Source organism: Thermobia domestica, chromosome 4 (assembly GCF_964235325.1).
Source record: "Thermobia domestica chromosome 4, izTheDome1.hap1.1, whole genome shotgun sequence".
NCBI lineage: Eukaryota > Metazoa > Arthropoda > Insecta > Zygentoma > Lepismatidae > Thermobia > Thermobia domestica.
Window position 1 is genome coordinate 329789774 of NC_137457.1, and position 21168 is coordinate 329810941.

The window sequence follows — 21168 nt, forward strand, 5'->3', positions numbered from 1 at the left end:
GCCATGTTAGCCCGTCACTAGGATTAGGATTAGGAATTAGATTTCTGGGTCATCGGCTTCTATGGCCATGCTAGCTCGTCAGTAGGATTAGTACTAGGAATTATATTTCTGGGCTTTCTCCATCTATGGCCATGTTAGCTCGTCAGTAGGATTAGGATTAGGAAATAGATTTCTGGGCTTTCGACATTTATGGCCATATTAGCCCGTCACTAGCATTAGGATTAGGAATTAGATTTCTGAGCTATCGGCATCTATGGTCATGTTAGACCGTCTCACTAGGGTTAATATTAGGAATTAGATTTCTGGGCTTTCGACATCTATGGCAATGTTAGCCCGTCACTAGGATTAGGATTAGGAATTAGATTTCTGGGTTACCGGCATCTATGGCCATGTTAGCTCGTCAGTAGGATTAGTATTAGGAATTAGATTTCTGGGCTTTCGGCATCTATGGCCATGTTAGCTCGTCACTAGGATTAGGATTAGGAATTAGATTTCTGGGTTATCGGCATCTATGACCATGTTAGCTCGTCACTAGGATTAGGATTAGGAATTAGATTTCTGGGTTATCGACATCTATGGCCATGTTAGCTCGTCAGTAGGGTTAGGAATTAGATTTCTGGGCTTTCGGCATCTATGGCCATGTTAGCTCGTCACTAGGATAAGGAATTAGATTTCTGGGCTATCGGCATCTATAACCATGTTAGCTTGTCACTAGGATTAGTATTAGGAATTAGATTTCTGGGCTTTTAGCATCTATGGCCATGGTAGCTCGTCACTAGGATTAGGATTAGGAATTAGATTTCTGGGTTATCGGCATCTATGACCATGTTAGCTCGTCACTAGGATTAGGATTAGGAATTAGATTTCTGGGTTATCGACATCTATGGCCATGTTAGCTCGTCAGTAGGGTTAGGAATTAGATTTCTGGGCTTTCGGCATCTATGGCCATGTTAGCTCGTCACTAGGATAAGGAATTAGATTTCTGGGCTATCGGCATCTATAACCATGTTAGCTTGTCACTAGGATTAGTATTAGGAATTAGATTTCTGGGCTTTTAGCATCTATGGCCATGGTAGCCCGTCACGTATGAGGGATGACGTCTCCCAGCGAGCACACTTTCTGAGGAAAGGGAAGGTAGAAAGGATTGGGGAAAAAAGGAAGCGGGCTGGGATCTATATCCTGACATTTGGCTGATGTGAATGAGGAAAACTTCACTGAGGATGGCTGATGTGAAAAATCTTTTACACTTTTTCAACGGAGTGCCCCCACCAGGAATGGAATCCGTACTAAATTATGTAGAACTGTTGTACTGTTTGGATACCAAATGTCAGTAAATACTCTGATGCAATAGAAAATATACCGTTTAAATTTTTGAAAATGCTTGTATACAAGAAAACCGGTTTCTACCCAAAGTATGTCCCCTATGAAGACTTAATAACGAATTTCAGTTTTCAAACATTAGGAAAAAGGAGATGTGTTTTTGATTTGTTGTTCTTACATAAATTATTAAACGGTAAAAGTAATTGTGCAGAATTAGTTTCAGAAGTATTATTACGTGTCCCAACAGGTAAGATTAGTACAGCAAACACTGGGACATTCTATTGTGGAAAAGCAAGGACTAATATAGGTTGAGCATAAAGTCTTGCTCTGAATAAACAAAATTATTACAGAAGAACCTTTTGACATAATAATGTAAATGCTGGTGAGTTACATAGGTTAGTATTACAAGTTTTTTTAAAGACCACTTCAACATGTACCCCATTGATAGCTCGGAGAATGTCTAGGCATTGCGCTTTCTCGTGCTTCATCGCCAACTAACCCGCGCGCGCCAAGTAACGTACTGCGTCACTCTTGGGTAGCACTAGTGCCATGTCTTGGTCTTAAAAAAAACTTGTAATACTAACCTATGTAACGGACCAGAATTTACATTATTCTGTCCAACGGTTATTCCGTAATAAATTTTTATAATCAGAGCAGGACTTTATGCTCACGGTGTATATAACAAAAGTTTTCTCTATCGAGAATATGTGTTTCATATAACGAAATGATTAGATTTCATGTAGTAGATGTGTTTAGTATGTCAGAAAACAAGTTCAAAGCAATTTTCAGGCAGAGCCGGATTTCCCAATAGGCCCGGTAGGCCCGGGCCTATGGGCACAAGCTCCCAGGGGGCGCACGGCCGAGAGAAAAAAATTAAAAAATATCTAGAAATAAAAATAAATAGCCATAATTTAACATATTTTTTGAATTGATTTTAAAAAATCAGGCTAATAAAGCATTCTGATTTTGAAGTTCATTGGAACAAATAATTGTTGGTAAAGTTACACTATTTGCAACGTGGAGTGGTGTTTAAGCAATTAACATATAGGCCTGATATAATTTTTTAATAAAGGTTTTTAGGAAAGTAACTTTAACCAGACTAGGGGGCGGAAAAAAATATTGGGCCTAGGGGCACCAAAATGCTAAATCCGGCCCTGTTTTCAGGCAGTAATTTCTGCATAATTAAACGACGTATATTTGTTGAGTTGATTTTGATTTTAATGTCCCTTTCAGCAGCGAGGCTATGTGAGATGGGACCTACTGATAAACGTTTAATCTGAACCACATAAGCTCCCGCCGGGAAACGAACCCAAGTCTCCCACGATGTAGATTAGTCTATGTATAATAGTGCATGTTAGATAATTATGTACACGCCACTATAACTTGGGATTAAGCTTGTTGTGTTGTCCTTAGGAAATAAATATCAAGCTCTGTTGCTAAGAAAACAAAATGTGTCTTTGCAACTCATTATTTTTGTCTAGCCCTATCCTGAAGTGGTTTCATATACAAAAATAAGAATATGAACTACTATTAGGATAAATACTTAATAACTGCAGTTCTTTTATAAGTAGTATGTGCGTAAAGAATAGTGTTATCGTTGGAAAAAAAGACAAACAATAATCTGCTAGTAACAGTGTATTTTCTTCATATCTAATCTAAATACAGTAAAATGAAAATGACTATGTGACTTAATAACTCTCGAACCAATTGACCGATCTTAATCAAATTTTCAACATAGATGAGGTTCGGGCCTGGGATCTCTCTCTCTCTCTCTCTTTCTCTTTTTTTTTAACATTCCATTTTGATGGTGCAACTTTGAGGAAGGAGAGGGGTAGATAATTTTTTAAAAAAAGGTAAAAATGAAAGGGACTATGTCTGTGACTTAAAAGCTCTTGAACCACCCGACCGATCTTGATCAAATTTTCAACATAGATGAGTTTCAGGCCTGGAATGGTTTTTATCGTTTCAGTCTGATGGTGCAACTCTTGGGAGGAGGAGGAGGGAGATCTTGAAAAATAATGGAAAATGACCGATATTAGTGCCGAATCTGTAGTTTTGAGGGTCGCTGAGATGAACAGTGCTTTTTATCTAAGTGTAGTGAAATGTATCCATTTTAAGTATAAGTTTACGGATGTCAACAACGCGTCCCGTCGGCACCATACTTGGGTCTTTTATGACTTGTTTTGCATGTTATTTATGAAGGGGGTTAGGGTAATTTTTCTGCTAGAGTACGGAGGAAGCCGGTTAGGGACGTTTTAAACGTGTTAAGTATATACATTGTAAGTACTTGAAGATAATTGTTAAAATGTCAACTTTCGTCAAGGGTATTATTATCAAGTGTGCAGTCTTGTTAAAATCTGTTGCCACCATTCTTTGAAAAGTTACGTATTCCTGTCCATATATGGAATTAAATGCCAGAAGTAGAGAATTTTCCTTTACCAATTGAGATTTGTAATTCAAGTCAAAACATTAACTACTAACTAACTCTATGGCTTATGGAACCCGGAGGTTCAATCCCGCCTTCACAAAAGCTCTCCACTGACTTCTATCCTTAGCTAACTGTATCCAGTTTCTACTTTGCATTCCATTCTCTGCGAGATCCATCTTAATGTTGTCCTCGCATCTGCGCCTAGGTCTTCCTAATGGTCGTTTTCCGATTGGTCTTCCAGTCAAGACTTTGAAAGCGTTTCTATTTTCTTCCATTCTAGCTACATGACCTACCCACCTAAGCCTCCTAGACTTGATGACCCTAACAATGTTGGGTAAACCGTATAAATTATGTAGTTCGTCGTTATTAAGTTTCCGCCATTCCGCATTCCCGTTCCTCTTGGATCCGAATATTCGTCTCAGGATCTTGTTCTCAAATACTTTCAGTCTATGTTCTTATCTCAGAGTAAGCAACCATGTTTTGCAACCATACAGAACAACAGGCATGATTATCGTTTTGTATATTTTAAGCTTCAGATTCCTCGACAGAATTCGCGACGACAAAAGATTTTGACCGAATAGTAACACGAATTCCCTGCTTTTAGACTACATTTTATTTTTTATTTATTTATGTATTTATTTATTTATTTATTTATTTTTGTGTGAATATGATTTTCCTCTGTTAACATTGATCCTAGATATTTAAAACTCAAAACAAAAATCTTTGGGTCAGTAGGGCGCTCACGTCTGCTTCGAGAGATCCCTCAGTCGAGACCAGGCCAAATGAGTTTGTGGTAGACAACGTCTTTCCTCCGTATGGTTCTTGGTTTTATTTTCGCTGCCTTCGACATTCTCATTCCACCAATTCTTGATGGGTGCCGATCCTAGGGAGCTGACAAGTCCGGGTCTTTAAAAATTTGCTTGGATTCCACCGATTCTAAATGTATTAACTTGAATCCTTGTTTGGACATCTGACAATGAAACGCACACATGTGAACGGCACCTTACTCCACCCTCATAGGTATACAGTAATCGGCGCTGCTGCAATTGTGTCGTACTTATTTACTTCCAATAATCATCTACCTCCAGTAGCTTAAAAGACGTAATCGTGGGAAGTGAAGCTTGAAATTTAATTTAATTTCTGTATACAGCTGCTAGAATATAACGTTTTTAACTAAGGTTAGCCTATTTTTTGAAACAAGCCTGTACCGTCATAGGAATGCAGGAAAAGAATGTTGCTAGTTTAACTTTTTTTTTAGAATTCCAAGTATCTTGTTTTTATATAAAAAAGTAATAATAGAAAAACGTTAAAAGAAAAAAATCCAAGAAAAATGTGATTTGCAATTAGCTTCCGATGCAACCGTTGCCATTTAACAAAAGAAAATGAGAGGGAAAAAAAATTCTAACACGTCAAATGGTGACTGAAGATAGAAAGAGCGCCAAGTGTCTCGAGTGGTTCCATTATGCAGGTGAAATAGATTCAATTTCAACGTGACATTTGAAGAGACAATAGACGCGGAGAAGTCTGGAAGACAAGAAGTAGCTGGACTTTGAGAGGACAAAATCTGATGAATTGTTCTCCTGCTGCGAAAGACACTCAGGAATTTCATTTGATATCTCCCTCCTCCGCTTTTAGATCCTTCCTCCTGTCTTGTCTCAAATAGTGAAAAGAAATTCACACACAAACACCGTTTGTTTCGGTTACGTCGTGTGTTAACCCCCAAACAATAGACTGACACCAGAAAACCATTTCACAACTGAAAAACTGTTAAAAATCCATTCTATATATATTATATTATATTCTAACAAAATAAACTAAATGATTTTCCGTTTTCTTAAACTTATTTTCTGGAAGTGGAAGTTGCAGTACTCTTAGATATGGCTGTATTTCGGGGGAAGTCTATGTGATTTCAGAAAGTTTGAGTGCTTATATATTTCAACATACACATATATACACTTCCCTCGGTTTTACGGACCTCAATTGAGTAGTTTTCGAAAGCAACAAAGAAAATCTGGAGCAGCCGATTCAGATTGAAAGTTCTGATTTTAAAGTATTGTAGTGTACCGTATATTTAAAGTTTTAAGTCCTGATTTTAAAACTTAAAAAACGTTTAATTTACCGTATTCCTAGTATATTTAAAGTTTAAAGATCTGATTTTAAACTTAAAAAATAAAAAATTACTGTATTGTAGTATATATTTAAAATTTAAAAGTCCTGATTTTAAACTTTAAAACGTTCAATTTAGTGTATTGTAGTGTATAATTTGAAAACCCTGATTTTAACTTTAAAATGCTCAATTTACTGTATTGCAATGCATATTTAAAGCTTGACAATCCTGATTTTAAACTTAAAACGTTCAATTTACTGTATTGTAGCGCATATTTAAAATTTGAAAGTCCTGATTTCAACTTAGAAACGTTCACTTTACTGTATTGTGTATATTTAAATTTTGAAAGTCCTGATATTAAACTTAAAACTGTTCAGTTTACTGTACTGTAGTAAATATTTGAAGTTTGAAAGTCCTGATTTTAAACTTTAAAATGTTGAATTTATTATTTCCGCTTCAAAATTTACAATAATATATATTTTCGGTTCAAAAATCGTTTTACACTGTCAGACTGGATAGTGTATTTGATTAAAAGTGCAGTATTGTATTATTTGTCTGTCTTTCGTACTGTAATTTTGGTTATTAACCACTGCAGACTTAGCGTCGGAAATTACGGACAAGCAAGAGCATCGGACCTCTTTTGTTCATTTTTATTCTGTTAAAACGAGGGCTGACTGAGTTATACGGCCAATACGCCAAAAATTAACTAAAAATTAGTCATTTAACATTGGAAACAAACCGAAGCTATACTCTAGAAGACATTCATGGACATATCGGTGAATTTCTATATTTTCAAAATGGGTACAAATCTACTAAAAAAAAATAGTTAGACCTCCCGTGTATTGTACGGTCACATCGTACCGACTGCGCCGAAATGCTAAAGATAAATTACTAGATAATCGTGTTCATATTGGCGTCAAGCAACTCAAATTTAAAATGGATTGCGGAGTAATCCATTACATACGAAGAAAGAAAAAGTTGCTGAAATTTACATGCACCCTTGACCAGTATTTGAGAGAGGGCAAGTTTGTAAAGTTTGGGAGGATCAACTCAACTGTTTGGGTTTTCCAGCATAACTTTAAATCTAGAAGGCCTAAATGGGAATAGTTTTACAGAGATGACCATGATTGAGGTTCTTGGGAAAGGTAGACTTTGGGCCCAAGGTATGTCATGTGGTCCTTTGTTAAATTTTGACACGGATACCTACTTGACCTTGAGGTGGCCATAGGGTGTGTTCCCGGTGGAGATACACATTTGCCCATGGGGTGTCATCTGGTGCTTTGTCAAATTAATTTTGAAATGGATACCAATTTGGTCTAGGGTGGCGTGGGTGAGGTTCTTTGTACAGGGTGGGTTAAATATGGTCTTTTCTCAAATTTGAACATGGGTACTACTTGACCTACTGGTGACCATGCGGTGAGGTCCTCGGCGGAGGTACACTTTCACCATTGATGCGTTATCTGAACTTTGTCACATTTTAGGCAGCGCGGTGGCTCAGTGGTAGAGCGTTCACCTCTGGTGCTTGGGGTCCCGGGTTCGATCCCAGCCCCCGCCAAGTGAACTTTGTGGTGGACAAACACCGTGCTCGTGGGTTTTCTCAGGGTTCTCCCGTTTCCTCCCACTTTTTTCATTCCACCATTTCACTCATCTCTCATCATCACCGTCTCCTTTAGCCTAACCGGCATAATCGTGGGACGTAAAACTCAAAGATTTCATTTTTTTTGTCAAATTTTGACATGAACTCTACTTGGCCTACGAATGGCCTTGGGGTAAGATCCCCCAGCAGTAGGGATGCGCATGAGACGAGTCGAGACAGGATTTTTCTGACAAAATTCGAGTCGAGATACGGCTCTTCCAATAGATAAATATACATTTTTCGAGTCGAGACATCACTTTTACAGCACATTTTCGAGACGAGCCAGACACAAATCTTGTCTCGTGCGCATCCCTACCCGGCAGAGATATACTTTTGCTCATGGAGTGTAATCTGGCTCTTTGTCAAATTTTGAGATGGGTACATACTTGGGCAAGAGGTGTAAAGGCCAACTGCGGGGTACATCTATTCCGTAAATCCTTCAGTGCTCAGAATGTACATTAAATTCCACTCAGTCAATCAATCAATCAATCAAATAAATAAATAAATAAATAAATAAATAAATAAATGTTAAACGTTAAAGAACAAGAAAACAATGTTAAACGTTGTCTTTAAAGTAAGTACATGTATATAAATGCATTTTCCTATGCATCTAAATGACGTACCTGTACAGGATATTAAAAATTACAAAGAACAAGAAATAATAGGTAAGATAGTATCTATCATTTTTCAATTAACGACAGGTTGACCGTATGAATCATAACCCACTCTTTGGCTGGAGACATGTAACGTGTTCTCCAAAGTATTTACGGAGTGGCTTTTTGCATGTTGCTTAATAGCTACGAGAGACCAAGGCAAGAGGTTACTTGGAATCATAAAGAGATGGTTAAGGAGAAAAGAGGTCATGACCCCCCCGGTCCCCTCCTCTTGTTTAAGAGGAGAAAAAACGGTAGATCGGCTGGGGGTATCAGTAAATGAATATGGTGGTCACGTGACCCGATCCAATAAAGCACTAGGGCCTCTCCTGAGGCGCGCATCATTGTTTTTCAATAATTTCTGCTGTCCTCTCAGGAAGGCAATTACTCGGTGCATACGCCGCTGTGTGGTCTCACATATACAAGAATTCTGCAAAAAAAAAGACAAAAAAAAGTACTTAATCTCTTAACAGAATCTTTCTTTGTACACTCAAACCATGTATATAGTTTTTTCCCTATCTTTTTTCCTTGTATGATGTTCGGTGCATCATTTTCGCAGCAACTTAAAAAAGAAAAGAAAATTCTAAAACGATAAATGAAAAGAAGAGGGGGCGAAGGCGGGGTTAGATCCTCATTTAATGTCGTAATCAGGCTTTTGTATTCCACCTGCATCTGCTAACGGTTTTTTGTTAAACCCTGCAAGAGGAAGGAAATTGTTTGGGGAAGAAAATTGGCAACACAATCAAAGAAAGCAGCACGATACATCTCATATCAAAAGATTATAACGGAAAATGGGAAAAGTTGTGTACGAGAGGAGAGGAGAGGAGTGCTTTTTAAAAGAGGCCTCGGAAACTTCTTTACACTGATTTAAAGATTTCTCTTCAGCACGTTTTTTTTGCACTCCCTGTTCAGAAGAGAAAGGGAAAAGAAAAAAAAATAGTCACACTTTTGCGTCTTTTAATAAATTTATAATGTGCACAACTTACGTCAGTAAATTTCCGTAATGTGAAACAGTTCTTCATTGAGTTTAGGAAATATTTTGTTATGAGTTAAAAACACAACTTTTATAGCTCATAACTCGAGAATCAAAGACCTGTAGATCATAGCAAAAGTGCCTATTCGCACAGACTGAACAGTATGCAACCTGCAACACGGCCTATTAGTTTGGGTTGTCTAACTGGGGATTCAAGCTTTTATGGCCTATCACTTGGGAACCAAAGGCTGTAACTACTACTCCGTAATATTTCATATTAGCAAAAGTCTCTGTTCTTGACATAGACTGAACAGTATGCAACCTATCGCATAGTAGAGTAGTTTGGGTTGCCTAGCTTGAAGGGATTCAAACTCATTGCCCATAACTCGAGAAAAATGAAATGAAAGGAAATCTTTAAGTTTTACGTCCCACGGTAATGCCGGTGAGGCTAAAGGAGACGGTGATGATGAGAGATGAGGGAAATAGTGGAATGAAGAAAGTGGAAGGAAACGGAGAACCCCAAGAAAACCCACGAGCACGGCATAACTCGAGAGTCAAAGGCCTCTAGACCATAATATTTCATACCAGAAAAAGTGCTTATTCTTCGCACAGACTGAACAGTATGCAACCTTCAACATGGTCCAGTGGTTTGGGTTGTCTAACTTGAGGGGCTGCTAATTTCCATAGCCCATAATTAGGGAACCAAAGGCCTATAGACCATATTTCATACTACAAAAATTCCTGTTTTCACAAGGACTGCACAGTATGCAACCTGCAACACGGCCTAGTAGTTTGGGTTCTGACTTGATTGGGTTCAAACTTTCAGAGCCCATGATTCGAGAACTAAAGACCTGTAGACAATAATATTTGATAATACTAGTAAAGAGCCTGTTCTTCATTACACAGACAAAACAGTATGCAACCTGCAACACGGTCGACTAGTTTGGCTTGTCTAACTTCAGGGGCTTCAAATTTTCATGGTCCATAAATCGAGAATCAAAGGCCTGACATCATAATATTTCATAATAGCAAAAGAGCCCGAACTTCACTACACGGACTGAACGATATGTAACCTGCAACACGGTCTAGTAGTTTGGGTTGTCTGTCTTAAGGGGCTCCAAACTTCCGTGGTCCATAATTCGGGAACCGCGGTCTTGTACACCATAACATTCCATACTGGCAAAAGTGTCTGTACTTCACATGGACTGCACAGTATGCAACATGCAACGCGGTCGAGTAGTTTGGTTTGTCTAACTTGAGGTGTTTTAAACTTCCATGGCCAATAAATCGGAAATCAAAGGCCTGATACCATAATATTTCATACCAGCAAAAGTGCCTGTTCTTCACCACATCGAGTGAACGAGATGCAACCAGTAACACGTACAAGTAGTTTGTTGTTGTCTAACTTGAGGGGTTCAAACTTTCATGACCCATAACCCCGTAACCATAGGCCTGACACCATAATATTTCATACTAGCAAAAGTTCGTGTTCTTCATAAAGATTTAACAGTATGCAACCTGCAACATAGTTAAGTAGTTTGAGTTGTCTAACTTAAAGGGTTTCAAATTTTCATGGCTCATAATTCGGGAATCAAAGGCATGACGTCATAATATTTACACTAGCAAAAGTGGCTGTTCATCATCACATCGACTGAACGATATGCAATCTGCAACACGGTCGAATAGTTTGGGTTGTCTAATTTGAAGGACTTCAAACTTTGATGGCCAATAACTCGGGAACGAGATACCTATACAATACATAATATTGCATACTATCAAAAGGGCTTATTCTTCACACAGATTGAACAGTATGCAACCTGCAACACGGTCGAGTAGTTTGGGTTGTCCAACTTGAAGGGCTTCAAAGTTTCGTCGCCCATAACTCGGGAACTAAAGACATTGGCTCGGAAAACCAGGGTTCGATTCCCAGAAGGAATCAATGTAGTTCTAATCGCACGTTAAGCTGTAGGTCTACGTGTCATATAGTCTCGGTGCTGAAAAGGGACACTAAACTCAAATCAAATAAAATTAAACGTAGTGTGTGATATAACAACAACAGTTAAACCATATTTATTATTGGAGTATAATATATAATGACTTCCGTGTCTTTAAACGTTGATAAATACTCTTTATTGTTTTCGTACAATTATTTCATCAATTTATAGTTTATATATTATGAAACATGTAACACCAAAACAGCAATTGACAGCTAATATTTGGGTGTAATAGTGAGAAATATTTCCTTTCGAAAACGAGGCTAGAATTGTCACGTTTCTCGCCTCGTGGCCAGCAGAAATCTTAGTAGAATTACGCATGATAAAAGGGCGAAAGCCACGATTTTGAAACTTACACGACGGACAGGCAAAAACCACGCAGCGTTACGACCTTTATCACCAACGAGACAATATGGGACAAATCTCATAATTACTTAATGATTACCGAGCGAAGTAGCTTAAGTGGTAGAGCGTTGGCTTCGCATTTGGGAGGTCGCGGGTTCGAATCCCGCTGCCGACCATCCTGACTGTGGTTTTCCAGGGTTTCCCTCAGTCCTACCAGGCAAATTCCGGGATGGTACCTACTAAACAGGCCCTGGCCGACACCTTCCCAAATCCTTTCCATTGTTGTTGTTGTTGTTGTTAGATATCCAGTATAAAATGGCCTCTGAGCTGTATCTGGTGATTGTTAAATAAATAAAAATAAAAAAATAATTTAATACGGGATCAGAATCACTGTAGTGCATTCGATGCTGTCCCATCGGGAATCGAACCTCAAACACCGAAGGCTTACCATTAGACCAGCCGGAAATACCGTCTGTATTGTAAAAAAAAAAAAAAAAAAACACGGTCCCTAAAGTAATTTTCTCATCATATTCAATATCATTATGCCAACTGAGTATTAAAATGCATTTAAGGACATCAAAATTATCCTTTATACAATTTTAATGCATCATTACATAATAGTTTTAAGTTGTAGACACAAGAGGTACAATTTCTGTTTGCGTTTGGTTCTCTTATTAATTAATGTAACTGTTCCTTTCAAATGACGGAAGCTTCTGCGCCACGGCCACATGTGTCATTAGGGTCAACATTAATCATTTTTATTATTATTTTTTGTTCCTCTTTAAAATTCCATTAAGTGACCTAAACATGGTAATCATCTATGGACTCTATTCAAAGGGAGACAAGCGAAAGATCGGATCACGCAACGGTCTCTACTATACAAAACATATAGCAAAATCGTACACGTGAGGAAAATTTCGCTATTTCTTAACAGGGAAGGGGGGGATAATCGGAGGAAATGGACAAAAGTTGAGTTGATTTAATAGAAAATTGTTTGCATTACGCAATTACTGTCAAGCAATACCGTGTCAATGAAGGTTTGTTTTGAAACAAATGCATAGAATAGACAACATTAGGCACTAAAGCAGCTATTTAGGCAGGGAGGAACGAAATAGGCAAAATTGGGCTTAAATCGAAAGTATAACCCTCTATATAAACTTTAAAATGTTATTTTTGAATATATCTTTAATATAAAAAAATAGGCATTTTGCCTAACATCCGGCCTTTAAAAGGTTGAGAATCACTTGTAAACTATACTATGCTAACTGCAAGTCCTATAGAACGGCTACGTGCTGGACAAACAACGTGTTCGTGGGGTTTTCTCGGGGTTCCCCGTTTCCTCCCATTTTTTTATTCCAGCATTTCATTCATTTATCATCATCACCGTCCCCTTTAGCCTCGGTGCATAATCATGAGATGTTAAACAATATTTCATTTTTTTTATTTTTAAAAATTGCGTTTTGTCCCGAAAACCTTATTTTAACACGGTATTGCTTGACAAGTAATTACTTAATGCAAACATTTTTCTATTAAACCAATTTAACTTTTGATTAGCTAATTTATATAATACTGGAGGCTAATTTATATAATACAAATAAGACACACACACACACACACACACACACACCTATATACGAAAGCGCCGATCCTGGGGGGCCGAGGGGGCCTGGGCTCCCCCAAAGCTGATGTGGGCCCCCTTATTGTATTTAAGAATATATAACATTTAGCGTAATTTGAATGCAATTTGTCTTAAAATCCTCATATATGCCTTCTGCATCTGAATGCCCCTTCCCCCCCAAATTTACAGAGAAATCGGCGCCCTTGCCTATATATTAGGTGTTTGTAAACACAAGTACGTGATACATTACAGTAGAATGCATATCAAGCTTCGTTTTTATATATACAGTAAAAGATATTTACAAACAGGTATGTTTCTATAATTCTTGAAACATTATCTATGACTTGAATCTATTTTTTTTTTATTTTATTGAGTATTTATCTTCATTATTTGAATTACATTTTAGTGCCTATTTTTTAAATTTTAAGTGCCTATTTTCCAGGTTTTCAGTGTCTAAACACCCTCTCTTAATATCTATTATAGTAGTGAAAGCAATTAGTTTTTATAATTACTCTATATGGCACTGAGCATCGCTGGAGGTGTTGACTGATACAGTTTGTCTCGATTTTTAAGAATTATTATTAAATTTTTCATGACTTTTGAATTCCAAAAATTCCGCGACACACTTTAGGGGACTGCGTGACACATCGGTTGAGAACCACTGGTTTCGAAGTTTAAAAATCTGTATTAAATTCGGAAAGCTTTTTTTTAAAAAAAAAAATGAAAACGACAGTTAGAAGCTATGTTGATTGTGGGAAAGTCTTCTCTCTGTGGAACTAATGGGTTGATATTTTTACGTTTACGTTGTCTGTGTATTTAAAAAAAAAAAAATGAAATTAAAATTGCATAGTTTTTACCGGGTTCAGCAGACACCTTATCAAATGTATTCGCGCCTTCGAATTAGTTTTAGCTTTATGGCTTATTGTGTAAAATGTTGGTCACCGTTGTTGACCGTGTTAAACCTTTTACTTTTATGAGAAAGATTTCTAAAAGAACATTTGACTCTAGATTCTTTCTGTTATTCCTTAACAAAAGGAAATAGAAGAGATCTTTTGCTTGTTCCATCTACCTTACATCACTGCTCGTTGCATAAAAGACAAATTAGCCGAATGTTACGGTTCTTTCGTTCTAATTTAATTAGTTCGGGGTCATTCTAAAGGAAAGGCTGCACTTTTCTGTCATGTCTGGTGCACTAGTAACTGTCTGCTGCATTTTTTATTTACTTTTTTTTATTTCGTTTAACAAATATTGTGTAGTAGACATAACCAAGACATATATTATTAACTGCATAAATAATTGTAGTATGTAATGCTTTTAAAATAACAACGTTATTTGGCTGAGATGCTTTCTGGAGAGTTCATTAACACGGTGAGTTGCTGGGGGAAGCAATCAGGCGGTAGTTCTTCTTCGCCCCCCCCCTGAGAATAAAAAGCCAAATAACCATGACTTGACTTGTCAGCAAAGCATCTTGTGTGATATACAACTTAACCAAACATCTGTATTAAAGCACACTGCACGTGATTTTATTGCACTTAACGTACTGGGATTCCCTGCATGCGAGTACGTATGTAGTCTTGCTTGAGCGGTATTTTATGAAGCACGATGACAAAACCAAAAGTTAGGAATAATGGAGTTCTTTCATACTTTTCATATATGCGATGACTGCTACTGTAAGACTGTGAAGTACACGAAGTAGCTATGGCCGGCCAGGCTGGTTTTAATTCAATGATGTGTGGTCAGGTGATTCGTCGAACGAAATGTTTAGAATAGGTTTGATTTCCAGAAGGGGTCAGAGAATTTTTAGGCTTATGCTTACTAAAATTTCAGGGTCTCTATCCTCAATGAGATTCTCGTCCATTATCCTTATTGCACTCTTTCTTGCTTACTAAGGTGTCGCTTTCCTCAAAAACGCTCACTAACGCTCGTGCTAACATTTACGAAGGAGGGTCCGAAAGAAATCGGATTGAAAGAGCGCTGCCATTCCTAGGCGTAGTAGAGAGTTCTCCTGCTAGGTGGGTCTAGTAGAGACCTTCCCAGATCAATTGGCCAAGCGGCGTCTGCGTAGGAGGTTAACGTTTGATGGTATTATTGTTTTTCTCAGCTGTTCTCGTTTGCCGCCTGCGAAATCATTATGGCAGATTCAAAGGAACAAGGAGTGTGTTTGCTTCCTACTTGGTAAATCGGAAATGAAAACTTACCAAATGCTTCAACAGGCTTTCAAGAAGGATACTATGAACCACACACAATTTTTTGAGTGGTTTGGGCGCTTTAAGTATGGTGAGATGAGTGTTGAAGATCATGCTCGTTCTGGGTGCTCTTCATCATTTCGAAACGACGAAAACATTGAACAAATCTGGTCCAAAATAAGCGAGGATCGTCGTTTCATGATCGATGATATTTCAAACCAGGCAGGAGTAAGTTGAAACTCATGCCAGCGCGAGGTTTTGCAAATGAGACATGTTGCCGCTAAGTTTGTTTCTCGCCTGCTCACACAGGATCAAATCATTCATCTGAATTTGAGCCAGGACTTGAAAGTGATCCAAACTTTTTGACCAACATGATGACGTTTTCCGAGAATTAAACAAAATGTAAAAGGAAAATGTTTTGATGGTGGTGAGGCTGTAAAAAGAACTTCGCAGAGCGCATTGGACGATATAAAAGTTCCAGAGTTCCAGAGGTGCTTCAAACAGTAGGAAAGAAGATGGGAGAAATGAATCATATTTAATGGAGAGTACTTTCAAGGAGACTGAAAGAATTTTGTAAAAAAAAGTAATAAATTATTTTTTTTTTTTTTTAGAACGAAAGTCCGGTTTCTTTTGGGTCCTCCCTCGTACTAACCTAATTGGGGTTCACGTTCGCTCGGACTCCGGGTCTAACTCGCCATAGAACTTATGCTTATACTGCCTAGCAGTCATATATTTAGTAAAGTGATTACGCTCAAGAGCAGACCCGACGTTCTCGTCTTCTATCTCATCGGCAAAAATTGTGACTTCCCTCTTCGGCAAAAATGATTTTGGGATCTCTTGTCCAAGAATTTAGCAAACTAGTACAGGTGAAGACAATAGATAGAAATAGTGTGATGTCACATCCTTTTCGTTGCTATGGTGATCGCTATTTTATTATTATTATTATTTTTTTATATATACAAACACGAGCGAAGGCTGAGAAATAACGCAAAAATGGTAGTGTGTTATGAACCTGATTGTAAACATTATAGCGATAGCGATTTTTTACTTTTCCCATGAATGAAGCAGAAAAAGGAGATGGTAAAAACAGTTAGGTAAGTAATATTTAGTTTCATAGAGAGAAAATTATAGGTCTGTATTGACAAGTATTAAAATGAAACAAGTGCAAGTGTATACATTCCCTCGGAAATGTTCTTTTTCATATCGTACTTTTCATTCTTTATTTATTTATTTATTTATTTTAATTTTGATATTTACAATATCTGTCAAAGTGCATACACCTTATTCACTGTAAGTTTTAATTTTTCACTCAGTGTGGTATCGATATTACATACAGTATTCCAATCACGAAGAATTGCTGTTTTACAGTTGTTTAAAAATATGTGCAGAACCATTCATGACTAGTTGTTTCTTGTTGTACTTTTTTCCACCAACTTCACTTCGTCCTCAAAATATTTGAACATCCTAAATAATTTCACAGCCATTGTTCGTGTGGACATGAAACTACACAACACCTCATACTTCAACTCACGTTTGTGTAGAAAACAAAATGGCGATCACCATGGTAACGGAGAGGAAATGACGTCACTACTATTTCAGTCTATACCGTCTTAACTGCGTTATAGACTTCTGGGCACATAAGTGTGCTGGAGTTCCTGTGACTAAATTTTGCACGTAATACATCCTATTTATAATGCAGAAACACCAGTCTGTGAGTAACGTTAATAAAATGTTTCAGTGTAACGTCCCACAATTATGCCTTTTTTAGGTTAACGGAAGCGGATAATTAAGGCAAGTGAACGACGATGGAAGAGTCGTTGGAATGGTAATGTGGGAGGAAACGCCAGTACCCCAGAAAACCCGCGGACAGGACGTTGTCCACCATAAACTTACTTGGTCGCAGATTGAACCAGAGACCAAACGCACCATAGATAAGCGCTCTACACCATGCCCCCCTCCCTACGTCTTGCATAAACATATCGGCGTAAATACGTATTTATAGATATTCGCAAAACGCTTAAGTCTATCGCTGATGCTAATTTCCAATAGTTCAGAGCTAGGCTAATAGTTGTCACTATCTATGTTGCCTTCCACCTGATGCCAGCAGATGTCGCTGGTGTACAGACAATTTGCAAACGAAAAGAAGACATGGGGTGAACAACTACAAGGTAACCAGAGCCGTGCGGTGGGGGGAGCGGGGCGACGGCCCCGGTCGCCGAAGTAAGGGGGCGAAAAATTCGGGAGAAAAAAGGAAAAAGATAGGAAAAATTGCTTGGAATATATGTATGGGGCGCCGTCGTATACTCTCGCCCCGAGCGCTGATTTTCCACGGCACGGCCCTGAAGGTAACCAAGAAAGTTTTATCGCTTTTTGTGGACGTCTGTGTTCAATTGGCCCTCACACCGTGAGTTGAACGCGAATGGAGGTAAGGCGAAGCTCATTGTTGGTGCGGGTATAACCAACATACTACCTGGTTGTGGCAGTTCAGTTACACCGCGAACTTGCGTAAGTACAGAGTGAACATGGGAACTCCACAGAGCGTCATACAGGCGTTTATGCAACTGTGTATTGTCACGAGTTCAAACTGGTGTCAAATGCACTGCAGTGGGGCGGAAGATATGCCAGGCCTTTGGCGAAGGTGTCGTGGCTACGCAGACAGTGCAGAGATGGTTTAACAAGTTTAAGGACGGTGACGAAACACTCAAAGACTAACACGTCCTAGAAGACCATAACATGTACAAAATGAATATCATCAGGCAGCAATTGAGGCGAACACTGGCCAGACATGTAAGGAACTGGGACTACAATTCAGTATGAATAAATAAATAAAAAAAAACATTCGGCAGCACCTCCATCAACTTGGGAAGCACTACAAGTTAGGTCGATGGGTCCCACTTAATTTAACTCCGGGCCAAAAGGCAACGCGAGCAGACACCTGTGTTTGTTTGCTGTCTCGTCTCAGTAAGGAGCCATTTCTGGACTGGGTGTTGATATGTGATGAGAAATGGGTCCTATACGAAGCTCCATGGCGCCGTCGTCTTTGTTTATCATCCCATGAACCGGTTCCAAAACAGCGCTGCACTAAAAGAAGGTCCCCCTGTGTATTTGGTAGACTGCTCGTGGCACCGTGCATCGAGAACTACAACCAGCTGGTCAAAGAATCAATGCAACTGTGTATTGTCACAGTTGAGCCGTGTTCAAGGAAAACTCAAAACTCTGGAGCCAGCATTTCTGAATCGCAAGGGGGTCCTCCTATTACAGGAAAACGCTAAGCCCCACGTAGCTAGAATGACCCGGGACACCATTCTACGCCTTGGATTCCCTGACCCCGGACATTGCACCGTCCGATATTCATCTGTTTCATTCCTTGGACAATCATCTTAGGGGACATAAGTTCAAAACCCTAGTAGAAGTGCAAAATGCACTTGATACCTTCTTCACTTCTCGGCCCATCAAGTTGGAAGGCGGTGGAATCAATGGCCTTCCACAACGTTGGCAGAAGGTCGTCGATGGTGATGGGGACTATTTTTTGATCTTTCAGGTACGTCTTAGGTGACATATCGATGTTTGAAGATGGTGGGTGAAAGAACGACAGAAGTTTCTTGGTTACCTTTATATTTCCATTAATACAAGCTATTCTGCTCGCGAGGACCCCTGTGTTAAGTCATGCCCCCTGAGCAAGTAATCATCGGATCCATGCGTTAAGACGGCCCTAACTGGAGACCCCGTTTCTCATTTACAGGATACTGTTTTGTAAGAATATATGTACACGTCTGTGTTTGTGTGTTCATGAAAGAGAGAGAGAGAGAGAGAGAGAGAGAGAGAGAGAGAGAGAGAGAGAGACAAAGAAAGATCTTTTTGGGAAAGATAAACAGTGAACAGTATAACATAAACATTCTTGTCTCATGTAAAGAGGTTTTCAATTTTTGATGGCTTCTCTTCGCATCCTGGCGAAGAGCAACTCACCTCACTAATCGAGCGTCGACAGTCCAGAACCAAGTAAATTTCACCAACGATAAAGCATTCTTTTAGAGGGGAAAAAAAGAGAGTATCGTTTAAAAGGCAGCTAAGAAGACACTGCAAGAAAAACATTACATAATTGGTCATCCGATATAAATCCTTTTTTCTTTTTTAAAAAAAAGAAAAAGAAAAGAAAGAAAGCCCCAACTGCAACTGGTGATGAGAACCACTTCCTTGTTGATGGAGCAATTGCAGCAGAAACAAAATTCTCCTTTTTCCGGTGGCCAGTCAGACGCATCCACCCACGTTCACTAATCAAATTGCTCTTCCTGGTGGACCAATCAAAATGTTATGATAACCCGTAACAGGAATTTTTTTTAAAGAGAGAAATAAAGAGGGAAGTCAAATTCCTATAGTTGTAAAAATAATATTTTTTAGTCATTGTAAAGAAGCAATTAAACACGTTATCTTTCTCGAATGTATGGACAGATGCTGTTAAGAAGGAAGGTGATTGAAGAGGTATTTATTAGCCAACAACCGTCATTTGTAGAAGAAACTCTTGCGACGAAATTACCTGTTCACACACTAGTTTGATGCACAACAAGGTTTATTATAAACGCACTCCATACGGGAAACACGGAAAGTAACGATATATGGTTCATTGAATTCAACTTAAAAATTGTTGTTTTGGGTATCTGCTAACACTTACAACAACTGCTTTCGTTGTGAGTGAGTTTACGAAAACTAAATCACCAGTAACCAAGGTCGCCTGTCCTTACTCCCCTCTGACACTTTCTTTTTTTGTGTGTGGCGTTTTTAAGTTACTCACTGCCTTTTGAGAAAATAATGTAATTATGACGTTTTGGTGACAGGGCTAATTACTTTTCTGAATTATCTCATATGTCTGTGGAATTTTCTACGATTATGATTAGGAATTAGATTTCTAAGCTTTAGGCAGCTATGACCATGGTAGTCCGTCACTAGAATTAGGATTAGGAATTAGATTTCTGGGCTTTCGCCATCTATAACCATGTTAGCCCGTCGCTAGAAATAGGAATTAGATTTCTGGACTTTCGACATCCATGGTCATTTTAGCCCATCATTAGGATTATGATTAGGAATTAGATTTCTAAACTTGAGGCAGCTATGGACATGTTAGCCTGTCACTAAAATTAGGATTAGGAATTAGATTTCTGGGCTTTCGGCATCTATGACCATGTTAGCCCGTCACTAGAATTAGGATTAGGAATTAGATTTTTGGGCTTTCGGCATCTATGGGCATGTTAGCCCGTCACTAGGATTAGGATTAGGAAGTAGATTTCTGGGCTTTCAGCATCTATGGTCATGTTAACGCGTCACTAGGATTAGGATTAGGAATTAGATATCTGGGCTTTTGGCATCTATGGCCATGTTAGCTCGTCACTAGGATTAGGATTAGGAATTAGATTTCTGGGCTTTCGGCACCTATGGCCATGTTAGCCCGTCACTAGAATTAGTATTAGGAATTAGATTTCTGGGCTTTCGGCATCTATGGTCATGTTAACGCGTCACTAGGATTAGGATTAGGAATTAGATTTCTGGGCTTTTGGCATCTATGGCCATGTTAGCTCGTCACTAGGATTAGGATTAGGAATTAGATTTCTGGGCTTTCGGCACCTATGGCCATGTTAGCCCGTCACTAGAATTAGTATTAGGAATTAGATTTCTGGGCTTTCGGCATCTATGGCCATGTTAGCCCGTCACTAGAATTAGTATTAGGAATTAGATTTCTGGGCTTTCGGCATCTATGGGCATGTTAGCCCGTCACTAGGATTAGGATTAGGAAGTAGATTTCTGGGCTTTCAGCATCTATGGTCATGTTAACGCGTCACTAGAATTAGTATTAGGAATTAGATTTCTGGGCTTTTGGCATCTATGGCCATGTTAGCTCGTCACTAGAATTAGTATT

General features: G+C 38.7%; 1 protein-coding gene across 3 annotated transcripts in view; it reads left to right on the forward strand.

Annotated features, from left to right (window-relative positions):
- LOC145684458 (autophagy-related protein 16-1-like) overlaps window positions 1-21168 on the forward strand; it is a 483875-nt gene that overhangs the window by 273637 nt on the left and 189070 nt on the right. The gene's annotated exons all lie outside the window — the stretch shown is intronic.